Source organism: Pongo abelii, chromosome 6 (assembly GCF_028885655.2).
Source record: "Pongo abelii isolate AG06213 chromosome 6, NHGRI_mPonAbe1-v2.0_pri, whole genome shotgun sequence".
In the NCBI taxonomy this organism is placed as follows: Eukaryota; Metazoa; Chordata; class Mammalia; order Primates; family Hominidae; genus Pongo; species Pongo abelii.
In genome coordinates this window covers 64,492,423-64,505,702 of record NC_071991.2, presented here as the reverse complement: position 1 = coordinate 64,505,702, position 13,280 = coordinate 64,492,423, and the positions used below count along the sequence as shown (strand labels likewise).

Genomic DNA, 13,280 nt, shown 5'->3' with positions numbered 1-13,280 from the left:
ACTCAACATGTTCTGAGTTTCCTAGATAGACACTACCTTTCTCAGTATATTGACTGGATTTCCGTACTACCTCACTAAAACTTTCTGGGTCTTTACTCTAAACCTAAGTGATTCCTATTCTTTTCCCCCCAAAATGAAGACACCATGTTGTCAAGGGACACCCATCACATTGCAGTGACATCTTCTGGGCCTTAGTTCTTTTTTTAATTAAAAAATTTATAATTGACACAATAATTATACATATTTATGAGGTACATAGTGATGCTGTAATACATTTAATGTGTAGTGATCTGATCAGATTAATTAGCATATTCATTATCTCAAACATTTGTCATTTCTTCGTATTGGGAATATTCAGTATCTTTCTTCTAGCTATTTGAAATCATGTAATATATTATTGTTAAGTATAGTCATAGTTAACTATAGTACTATAGGACATTAGAACTTATTTCTCCTATCTACCTATAATTTTAGCATTAACAAATATCTCCTTATCCCTTCCTTCTCTCTACCTTTCCCAGTCTCTAGTATCCTCTGTTCTTCTTTAGTTTTAATTCCTAATATGCCCTGTCCAATATGTTAGCCATGGCCATTTGTGGCTATATAATCTTGTTTATAGATTTAGGGGGTACAAGCGCAGTTGTGTTACATGGACATGTTGCATAGTGGTGAAGTCTGGGCTTTTTGTGTAACCATCACCCAAATAGTGAACCTTGTAGCCATTAAGTAATTTCTCATCTCTTACACCCCCTTTTACCCTCTCAGCCTCTGAGTCTCCAATGTCTATTATTCCACTCTCTATATCCATGTGTATACGTTATTTAGTTCCCACTTATAAGTGAGAACATGTGGTATTTGACTGTTTCTGAGTTATTTCATTTAAGATAATGGCCTCTTGATCCATCCATGTTGCTTCAAAAAAACCATGATCTCATTATTTTTATGGCTGAGTAGTGTTCCATGTTATGTGTGTGTGTGTGTGTGTGTGTGTGTGTGTGTGTGTGTAAACATTTTCTTTATCCATTCATTCATTGATGAACACTTAGGTTGAGTCCATATCTTTGCTATTGTGAATAGGGCTACAATAAACATAAAAGTGCAGGTATCTTTCTGATGCAATGATTTCTTTTCCTTTGGGTACATACTCAGTAGTGACACTGACAAGTTGAATGGTATTTCAATTTTTAGCTCTTTGAGAAATCTCTATACTGTTTTCCATAGAGGTTGTACTAATTTACATTACCCCCAATAGTGTGTAAGTGTTCTCCTTTCTCTGCAGTCTCACCAACATCTGTTATTATTTGGCTCTTTAATAGTAGACATTCTGACTGGTGTACGACAGTGTTTCACTGTGGTTTTATTTGCATTTCTCTGATGATTACTGATGTTGAGCATTTTTTCATATGCTTTTTGGACATTTGTATGGCTCCTTTTGAAAAGTGTCTGCTCATGTCTTTTGCCCACTTTTTAATGGAGTTATTAAGGTTTATTTTATTGTCATTGTTGAGATGTTTGAGTTCCTTGTAGATTCTAGATATTAGTTTTTTGTTGGTTGCATAGTTTGCAAATATTTTCTCCCATTCTACAGGTTGTCTTTTCACTCTGTTGATTATTTCTTTTGCTGTGCAGAAGATGTTAATTTAATTAATTTCCATTTGTCTATTTTTGGTTTTGTTGCATTTGTTTTTGAAGTCTTAGTCATGAATTCTTTGTCAAGGCCAATGTCCAGAAGAGTTTGTCCTAAGTTTTCTTCTAGTATTATTATTTCAGGCATTAAATTTAAGTCTTTAATCCATCTTTAGTTGATTTTTGTATATAGTGAGAGATAGGGGTCCAGTTTTATTCTTTTGCTTACAGATTTCCAATTTTCCCAGCACCATTTATTAAATAGGATGTCCTTTTACCGGTGTATGTTTTTGTTGGCTTTGTTGAAGGTCAATTGGTTGTAGGTATGTGGCTTTATTTCTGGGTTCTCTATTCTTTTTCCTTGATCTATGTGTCTATTATTATACCAGTACCATGATGTTTTGGTTACTATAGCCTTGTAGTACAATTTGAAATCAGGTAGTGTGATACATCCAGCTTTGTTCTTTCTGCTTATAGTTGTTTTGGTTATTAAGGCTTTTTTTTGGTTGCATATGAATTTTAGGACTGTCTTTTCTAATTCTGTGAAAAATGACATTGGCATTTTGATAGAAATTGCATTGAATGTATAGATTGCTTTGTCCAGTAAAGTCATTTTAATGATATTGATTCTTCAGATCCATGAGCATGGGATGTTTTCCCATTTGTTTGCATGATCTACAATTCCTCTCATTGATGTTTTGTAGTTTTCCTTGTAAAGATCTTTTAATTCCTTAGTTAAATATATTCTTAGATATTTTTTGTAACTATTGTAAATGGGATTGATTTCTTGATTTGATTCTCATTTTGATCATTATCAGTGTATAGAAATGTTACTGATTTTTGCACATTGATTTTATAACCTGAATCTTGACTGAATTTGTTAGCAAATCTAGGAGTATTTTGGTGGAATTGTTATGGTTTTCTAGGTATAAGACCATATCATCAGCAAATAAATAATTTGGCTTTCTCTTTTCCAATTTGGATGCCTTTTATTTCTTTCTGTTGCTTGATTGCTCTGACTATAAATATGAATTGATTAAAATTAAATAAAATTTAAAATTCAGTTTCTCATTCTCAATCACATGTCAAGTATTAATAATTATATCTGGCTGGCTGCCATACAGTACATCATAGATATTGAACATTTTTTTCATCATGGAAAGTTCTATTGGATAGTGTTGTTCTGGGCTACAATGTGAATGATGCTCCCTTGAATTGAGTTTTGCTGCAGCCTCAACTTTCTTTGGCTTAAAGTTCTTTTCTTAGCTAATTTTACATAAAATTTCTTTATATTGGATCTTTGAAAATTCTTGATTAGGATCTAGGGTAGTGTTTTATACTGAATTTTTGGTCTTACAGTATTAAAGCAGGGCTCTAATATACAGTCACGAAGTATTTTTTTTTACAAAAAGTTTAAAATTTTTTTAATAGGAGCATCTATTTAAAAGTAAACAATAAAAGGGACAATAAGATGAAAAGATATGTCTATGTACAGTTATTTAACGGCTACTAAATTTATATGGAAACATACTTACCTTTTATAGTACTTGTTATACTATTATTTCTTTTTTTAAGATTCATTTAAATAATAAGAAATTTATTACTGAGACCAGCTGCGATGGCTCACTCATGTAATCCCAACATTTTAGGAGGCTGAGGCAGGCAGATCACTTGAGGTCAGGAATTCAAGACCATCCTGGCTAACACGGTGAAACCCTGTCTCTATTAAGAATATAAAAATTGGGGGAGGAGCCAAGATGGCCGAATAGGAACAGCTCCGGTCTACAGCTCCCAGCGCGAGCGACGCAGAAGACGGGTGATTTCTGCATTTCCATCTGAGGTACCGTGTTCATCTCACTAGGGAGTGCCAGACAGTGGGCGCAGGTCAGTGGGTGACTGCACCGTGCGCCAGCCGAAGCAGGGGCGAGGCATTGCCTCACTCGGGAAGCGCAAGGGGTCAGGGAGTTCCCCTTCCAGGGGTGACAGACGGCACCTGGAAAATCGGGCCACTCCCACCCGAATACTGTGCTTTTCCGACGGGCTTAGGAAACGGTGCCCCAGGAGAGTATAGCCCGCACCTGGCTCAGAGGGTCCTACGCCCACGGAGTCTCGCTGATTGCTAGCACAGCAGTCTGAGATCAAACAGCAAGTCAGCAGCGAGGCTGGGGGAGGGGCGCCCGCCATTGCCCAGGCTCGCTTAGGTAAACAAAGCAGCCTGGAAGCTTGAACTGGGTGGAGCCCACCACAGCTCAAGGAGGCCTGCCTGCCTCTGTAGGCTCCACCTCTGGGGGCAGGACACAGACAAACAAAAAGACAGCAGTAACCTCTGCAGACTTAAATGTCCCTGTCTGACAGCTGTGAGGAGAGCAGTGGTTCTCCCGGCACGCAGCTGGAGATCTGAGAACGGGCTGACTGCCTCCTCAAGTGGGTCCCTGACCCCTGACCCCCGAGCAGCCTAACTGGGAGGCACCCCCCAGCAGGGGCAGACTGACACCTCACACGGCCGGCCAGGTACTCCAACAGACCTGCAGCTGAGGGTTCTGTCTGTTAGAAGGAAAACTAACAGAAAGGACATCCACACCAAAAGCCCATCTGTACATCACCATCATCAAAGACCAAAAGTAGATAAAACCACAAAGATGGGGAAAAAACAGAGCAGAAAAACTGGAAACTCTAAAAACCAGAGTACCTCTCCTCCTCCAAAGGAACGCAGTTCCTCACCAGCAACGGAACAAAGCTGGACGGAGAATGACTTTGACGAGCTGAGAGAAGAAGGCTTCAGACAATCAAATTACTCCGAGCTACGGGAGGATATTCAAACCAAAGGCAAAGAAGTTGAAAACTTTGAAAAAAATTTAGAAGAATGTATAACTAGAATAACCAATACAGAGAAGTGCTTAAAGGAGCTGATGGAGCTGAAAACCAAGGCTCGAGAACTACGTGAAGAATGCAGAAGCCTCAGGAGCCGATGCGATCAAATGGAAGAAAGGGTATCAGCCCTGGAAGATGAAATGAATGAAATGAAGCGAGAAGGGAAGTTTAGAGAAAAAAGAATAAAAAGAAACGAGCAAAGCCTCCAAGAAATGTGGGACTATGTGAAAAGACCAAATCTACGTCTGATTGGTGTACCTGAAAGTGACGGGGAGAATGGAAACAAGTTGGAAAACACTCTGCAGGATATTATCCAGGAGAACTTCCCCAATCTAGCAAGGCAGGCCAACATTCAGATTCAGGAAATACAGAGAACGCCACAAAGATACTCCTCGAGAAGAGCAACTCCAAGACACATAATTGTCAGATTCACCAAAGTTGAAATGAAGGAAAAAATGTTAAGGGCAGCCAGAGAGAAAGGTCGGGTTACCATCAAAGGGAAGCCCATCAGACTAACAGCGGATCTCTCGGCAGAAACCCTACAAGCCAGAAGAGAGTGGGGGCCAATATTCAACATTCTTAAAGAAAAGAATTTTCAACCCAGAATTTCATATCCTGCCAAACTAAGCTTCATAAGTGAAGGAGAAATAAAATACTTTACAGACAAGCAAATGCTGAGAGATTTTGTCACCACCAGGCCTGCCCTAAAAGAGCTCCTGAAGGAAGCGCTAAACATGGAAAGGCACAACCGGTACCAGCCACTGCAAAATCATACCGAAATGTAAAGAACATCGAGACTAGGAAGAGACTGCATCAACTAACGAGCAAAATATCCAGCTAACATCATAATGACAGGATCAAATTCACACATAACAATATTAACTTTAAATGTAAATGGACTAAATGCTCCAATTAAAAGACACAGACTGGCAAACTGGATAAAGACTCAAGACCCATCAGTGTGCTGTATTCAGGAAACCCATCTCACGTGCAGAGACACACATAGGCTCAAAATAAAAGGATGGAGGAAGATCTACCAAGCAAATGGAAAACAAAAAAAGGCAGGGGTTGCAATCCTAGTCTCTGATAAAACAGACTTTAAACCAACAAAGATCAAAAGAGACAAAGAAGGCCATTACATAATGGTAAAGGGATTAATTCAACAAGAAGAGCTAACTATCCTAAATATATATGCACCCAATACAGGAGCACCCAGATTCATAAAGCAAGTCCTGAGTGACCTACAAAGAGACTTAGACTCCCACACATTAATAATGGGAGACTTTAACACCCCACTATCAACATTAGACAGATCAACGAGACAGAAAGTCAACAAGGATACCCAGGAATTGAACTCAGCTCTGCACCAAGCGGACCTAATAGACATCTACAGAACTCTCCACCCCAAATCAACAGAATATACATTTTTTTCAGCACCACACCACACCTATTCCAAAATTGACCATATACTTGGAAGTAAAGCTCTCCTCAATAAATGTAAAAGAACAGAAATTGTAACAAACTGTCTCTCAGATCACAGTGCAATCAAGCTAGAACTCAGGATTAAGAATCTCACTCAAAACCGCTCAACTACGTGGAAACTGAACAACCTGCTCCTGAATGACTACTGGGTACATAACGAAATGAAGGCAGAAATAAAGATGTTCTTTGAAACCAACGAGAACCAAGACACAACATACCAGAATCTCTGGGATGCATTCAAAGCAGTGTGTAGAGGGAAATTTATAGCACTAAATGCCCACAAGAGAAAGCAGGAAAGATCCAAAATTGACACCCTAACATCACAATTAAAAGAACTAGAAAAGCAAGAGCAAACACATTCAAAAGCTAGCAGAAGGCAAGAAATAACTAAAATCAGAGCAGAACTGAAGGAAATAGAGACACAAAAAACCCTTCAAAAAATAAATGAATCCAGGAGCTGGTTTTTTGAAAGGATCAACAAAATTGATAGACCGCTAGCAAGATTAATAAAGAAAAAAAGAGAGAAGAATCAAATAGATGCAATAAAAAATGATAAAGGGGATATCACCACCGATCCCACAGAAATACAAACTACCATCAGAGAATATTACAAACAGCTCTATGCAAATAAACTAGAAAATCTAGAAGAAATGGATAAATTCCTCAACACATACACCCTCCCAAGACTAAACCAGGAAGAAGTTGAATCTCTGAATAGACCAATAACAGGAGCTGAAATTGTGGCAATAATCAATAGCTTACCAACCAAAAAAAGTCCAGGACCAGATGGATTCACAGCCGAATTCTACCAGAGGTACAAGGAGGAGCTGGTACCATTCCTTCTGAAACTATTCCAATCAATAGAAAAAGAGGGAATCCTCCCTAACTCATTTTATGAGGCCAGCATCATCCTGATACCAAAGCCTGGCAGAGACACAACAAAAAAAGAGAATTTTAGACCAATATCCTTGATGAACATTGATGCAAAAATCCTCAATAAAATACTGGCAAACAGAATCCAGCAGCACATCAAAAAGGTTATCCACCATGATCAAGTGGGCTTCATCCCTGGGATGCAAGGCTGGTTCAATATACGCAAATCAATAAATGTAATCCAGCATATAAACAGAACGAAAGACAAAAACCACATGATTATCTCAATAGATGCAGAAAAGGCCTTTGACAAAATTCAACAACCCTTCATGCTAAAAACTCTCAATAAATTAGGAATTGATGGGACGTATCTCAAAATAATAAGAGCTATTTATGACAAACCCACAGCCAATATCATACTGAATGGGCAAAAACTGGAAGCATTCCCTTTGAAAACTGGCACAAGACAGGGATGCCCTCTCTCACCACTTCTATTCAACATAGTGTTGGAAGTTCTGGCCAGGGCAATTAGGCAGGAGAAGGAAATCAAGGGTATTCAATTAGGAAAAGAGGAAGTCAAATTGTCCCTGTTTGCAGATGACATGATAGTATATCTAGAAAACCCCATTGTCTCAGCCCAAAATCTCCTTAAGCTGATAAGCAACTTCAGCAAAGTCTCAGGATACAAAATCAATGTGCAAAAATCACAAGCATTCTTATACATCAATAACAGACAAACAGAGAGCCAAATCATGAGTGAACTCCCATTCACAATTGCTTCAAAGAGAATCAAATACCTAGGAATCCAACTTACAAGGGATGTGAAAGACCTCTTCAAGGAGAACTACAAACCACTGCTCAGGGAAATAAAAGAGGATACAAACAAATGGAAGAACATTCCATGCTCATGGGTAGGAAGAATCAATATCATGAAAATGGCCATCCTTCCCAAGGTAATTTACAGATTCAATGCCATCCCCATCAAGCTACCAATGACTTTCTTCACAGAATTGGAAAAAACTACTTTAAAGTTCATATGGAACCAAAAAAGAGCCCGCATCGCCAAGTCAATCCTAAGCCAAAAGAACAAAGCTGGAGGCATCACACTACCTGACTTCAAACTATACTACAAGGCTACAGTAACCAAAACAGCATGGTACTGGTACCAAAACAGAGATATAGATCAATGGAACAGAACAGCGCCGTCAGAAATAATGCCACATATCTACAAGTATCTGATCTTTGACAAACCTGACAAAAACAAGAAATGGGGAAAGGATTCCCTATTTAATAAATGGTGCTGGGAAAACTGGCTAGCCATATGTAGAAAGCTGAAACTGGATCCCTTCCTTACACCTTATACAAAAATCAATTCAAGATGGATTAAAGACTTAAATGTTAGACCTAAAACCATAAAAACCCTAGAAGAAAACCTAGGCATTACCATTCAGGACATAGGCATGGGCAAGGACTTCATGTCTAAAACACCAAAAGCAATGGCAACAAAAGCCAAAATTGACAAATGGGATCTAATTAAACTAAAGAGCTTCTGCACAGCAAAAGAAACTACCATCAGAGTGAACAGGCAACCTACAAAATGGGAGAAAATTTTCACAACCTACTCATCTGACAAAGGGCTAATATCCAGAATCTACAATGAACTCCAACAAATTTACAAGAAAAAAACAAACAACCCCATCAAAAAGTGGGCGAAGGACATGAACAGACACTTCTCAAAAGAAGACATTTATGCAGCCAAAAAACACATGAAAAAATGCTCACCATCACTGGCCATCAGAGAAATGCAAATCAAAACCACGATGAGATACCATCTCACACCAGTTAGAATGGCAATCATTAAAAAGTCAGGAAACAACAGGTGCTGGAGAGGATGTGGAGAAATAGGAACACTTTTACACTGTTGGTGGGACTGTAAACTAGTTCAACCCTTGTGGAAGTCAGTGTGGCGATTCCTCAGGGATCTAGAACTAGAAATTCCATTCGACCCAGCCATCCCATTACTGGGTATATACCCAAAGGACTATAAATCATGCTGCTATAAAGACACATGCACACGTATGTTTATTGCGGCATTATTCACAATAGCAAAGACTTGGAACCAACCCAAATGTCCAACAATGATAGACTGGATTAAGAAAATGTGGCATATATACACCATGGAATACTATGCAGCCATAAAAAATGATGAGTTCACGTCCTTTGTAGGGACATGGATGAAATTGGAAATCATCATTCTCAGTAAACTATCGCAAGAACAAAAAACCAAACACCGCATATTCTCACTCATAGGTGGGAATTAAACAATGAGAACACATGGACACAGGAAGGGGAACATCACACTCTGGGGACTGTTGTGGGGTGGGGGGAGGGGGGAGGGATAGCACTGGGAGATATACCTAATGCTAGATGACGAGTTGGTGGGTGCAGCGCACCAGCATGGCACATGTATACATATGTAACTTACCTGCACATTGTGCACATGTACCATAAAACCTAAAGTATAATAATAATAATAATAAAAGAAAAAAAAAAAAAAAAAAGAATATAAAAATTAGCTTGGCATGGTGGCGGGCACCTGTAGTCCCAGCTACTCAGGAAGTTGAGGCAGGAGAATCGCTTGAACCTGGGAGCTGGAGGTTGCAGTGAGCTGAGATCACACCACTGCACTCAAGCCTCAGCAACAGAGCGAGACTCCGTCAAAAAAAAAAGGAAGGAAGGAAGGAATTACCTATAATATTCAGTACATTATTATTAATTATAACTATTAATGTATTCAGTATGTTAATATTTTTGAAATATTTGAGATACATATTAAAGAAGACTCTTCAGTCAAATTGGTTTGGTAAACATTATCTATGACAGCCTTCTATCCGATACATAGGATACATACATGACAAATACGGATAGTAAAGGCTTCATTTAGTTAGTTTGGTTTAATCCAAGTTTTCCAAACCTACTAATATTTGATTGTGGAACCTAATTTATTTCTGCTAAAATTGATTAGCATCTGTGGAACTAATATTTTAACGAACATATTTTGGGGACGCATTGATTTGCATAATTTTTTGAGTATAAGGTAATAGTACTTCTTCTGTCTATAATAATCAGGAACTAAAGAATTCTATTCTACCTGTTATTTTCCAAAGAAAGTGACTCAGCTTTATAATTTTAATGTTAAGTCTATGCCCCTGTCTTATTTCTCAGAAAATTTTTCTAAAAACAGTTGGATCTTTTCTTGCTGACTCCAGATTGGAATGACTAAATAGTGCCAGGACTACTGCTGGTCAATATGATGCCTCCTCTTTTGCTGCCAAAAGTTGATTACTCAATTTTTTTTTGTTTTTTTTTTGGTTTGTTTTTGAGATGGAGTTTTTGCTCTTGTTTCCCAGGCTGGAGTGCAATGGCACGATCTTGGCTCACTGCAACCTCTGCCTCCCGAGTTCAAGAGATTCTCCTGCCACAGCCTCGCGAGTAGCTGGGAATACAGGCATGCGCCTCCATGCCTGGCTAATTTTGTATTTTTAATAGAAATGGGGTTTCTCCATGTTGGTCAGGCTGGTCTTGAACTCCCGACCTCAGGTGATCTGCCCACCTCGGCCTCCCAAAGTGCTAGGATTATAGGCGTGAGCCGCCACGCCAGGCCTTGATTACTTAATTCTATGTGAACTTCTAAGCAACTTAATCCTTTTCTTCTGCTACTTCTAATGTATCTAGCATAACCTACTTGAAAGAGAAGGGGCAAACTAGACAGCCAACTCCGTGTTAGATTAGCATATAGTAAGTGCTCAATAAATGAAGCCATTAAATCAATCTTAATGTGGGTGACTTTTGGAATCAGAAAGCTAAGGCCTCAAGGGTGGCTTCGTTTCTTGATGCAAAATTAATTGCCTGGGCTCTGGAGCTACTAAAATTCTTCTCGATCTCAGGTAGTTTGGAAGTCTGATTACTAGATGAATGTGGAGTTAATAAGTAGAGTCCTTCCATCTAGAAAACTCAAGTGTGTTGTTTTGTTTGTTTGTTTATAAGGAATAGTTTTTTAAAAAGTGAGTCAGTGCTGCTATAAAATTATTTTAAATTATTTTTTCTGATTAAATCATATTTTCACTGTAGAAAATGTGAAAAGATACAAATGCACAAAGAAGACAATTAAATCACTTATACGTAATCTCAACACTGATAGATAAAAATATTAATTTCTGTTTATATTATTATAGTATGTTTACATGTATAGTGGTACATATATAATTTTAGTGCAATTGTGCTGTTTATATGATTTTTAATATCTTTGTTGATGTATAATTTATTTAGCATATAATTTACCAGCTTTAATTGGGCAACTTAATGATTTTTAGTAAATGTATGGAGTTGTACAGCCATCACCACAATATTTTTAGAACACTTTTATCCTCCTACAAAGATCTTCATTTGCAACCTATCCCTATTCCCATGCCCAGCTTGAGGCAACTCCCTATCTGCTTTTCATCTCAAAAGATTTGCTTATTACTGACATTGTATATGCATGAAACTATATAATATGTAAGGTTCTTGTACCTGGCTTCTTTTGTTTGGCACACTGTTTTTGAGGATCATCCATGTTGTAACAGGTAGTAGTAGTTTATTCCTTTTTATTGCTTAGTAGTAATCCATTGCAAAGCTGTATCACATTTTGTTTATCTCTTCACCAGCTGATGGACATTTGGATTGTTTCTACTTTTTGGCTATTTACAAATAATGCTTCTGTGAACATTGATGTACACTTCTTTGTGTGAACATATGTTTTTATTACTCTTGAGTAGACCTAGGAGTGGAATTGCTGGGTCATATGGTAAATTTAGGTTTGTCTCTTTAAAACACTGCCAAACTGTTTTTTCAAAGTGGCTACACCATTTTACTGTCCACCAGCAGTGTCTGACGGTTCCAGTTTCTCCATATCCTCATCGACACTTGCTATTGTCTGCCTTTTTTATTACAGCCATTGTAGTAGGTATGAAGGGGTATTATGATATGACTTTAATTTGCATTTCCCTAGTGACTAATGATGAGCATTTAATGTACTTTTTAATCTATTCATATATTTTCTTTGGTGAAAAGTCTATTCAAATATTTTACATATTTTTAAATTGTGCCATTTGTCTTCTTATTATTAAGTGGTAAGAATTTTTATAAATTCCGATTACAAGTTCTTTGTTGGATATGCAATTGGCAAATATTTCTTCCCCATCTGTCTGAGTGTTCACTTTCTTAGAGGTTTCTTTTGAAGGACAAAGTTTTTAACTTTGGTAAAGTTCAATTCACTAAGTTTTTATTTTATGGATTGCACTTTTGGGTGTGGGAATTTTTTGCCTAACCCAGGATGATGAAGATTTTCCTTTACATTTTCCTGTTGAAATTGCAGTGTTTTAACTCTTAAACTTAGGTCTATGATCCATTTTGAGTTAATCTCTGTGAATGATGTGAGGTAATGGTTTAAATTTTTTTTTTTTTTTTTTTTTTTTGCATGTGGCTATCCAGTTGTCCCAGAACCATTTGTTGAAAAAACAATCTTTTCTCAATTAAATTGCCTTGGTACCTTTGCTAAAAATCAACTGCCAATAAGTGTAAGAGTCCATTTCTGTTCTCTTGGCTCTGTTGCAGTTATTGATATGTCTGTCTTTATGCCAGTACTGCACTGTTTTGATTACTGTAGTTTTATAGTTTTAATAAATAAACACAGGAAGTGTAAGTTCTCCAAATTTGTTCTTCTTTTTAAAAATTACTTTGGCTATTCTGAGTTCTCTACATTTCTTTATATATTTTTTGATCACCTTGTCAATTTCTACAGGAAAGCACACAGGAGAATTTTGACGGGGATTGCATTGAATCTATAGATAAATTTGGGGAAGATTGTCATCTTAACAACACCGAGTCTCCCAATCCATCAACATGGATTGCCTCTTCATTTATTTAGATCTTCTTTAACTTCTCCTAATAATGTCTTGTGGTTTTCAGTGTATTCATCTTACATTTATTTTATTTGATTGTTGCAAACCTTTTCCCCACAGCATTAAAAAAAATTCAACAAGATGATTTGTATTAAGCCTGTAGTGTTCCGTCCTATCCTTGAATAGTCCCTCTTACTAGAAAATACAGTAAATTATTTATGATAGTTATGTTCTATTAAAGTTTCTGTGAAAATTGAATTACCAAATTCTGAAGATTACTCTTAGGAGAAATACAGTGTTAGGATCCTGTGAGCCTCTGGTGACAAACTTTTCGTCGACCAAATAATACACAACCTCACTTTATGTGTGCTTTTTTTAAAAGACACCTTATTTAATATATGTTGGTGATTCTTTAACATTGAACTCATGGTCAACAGCACTATATCTCACTCCCGAATGAAACTTATCTGACACACCTGTTTTCTA

The 13,280-nt window shown here is 37.5% G+C and overlaps 2 protein-coding genes across 2 annotated transcripts in view; one reads left to right on the top strand and one right to left on the bottom strand.

Annotated features, from left to right (window-relative positions):
* SP8 (Sp8 transcription factor) overlaps positions 1–13,280 on the bottom strand; it is a 203,312-nt gene that overhangs the window by 44,841 nt on the left and 145,191 nt on the right. The gene's annotated exons all lie outside the window — the stretch shown is intronic.
* ABCB5 (ATP binding cassette subfamily B member 5) overlaps positions 1–13,280 on the top strand; it is a 145,530-nt gene that overhangs the window by 17,016 nt on the left and 115,234 nt on the right. The gene's annotated exons all lie outside the window — the stretch shown is intronic.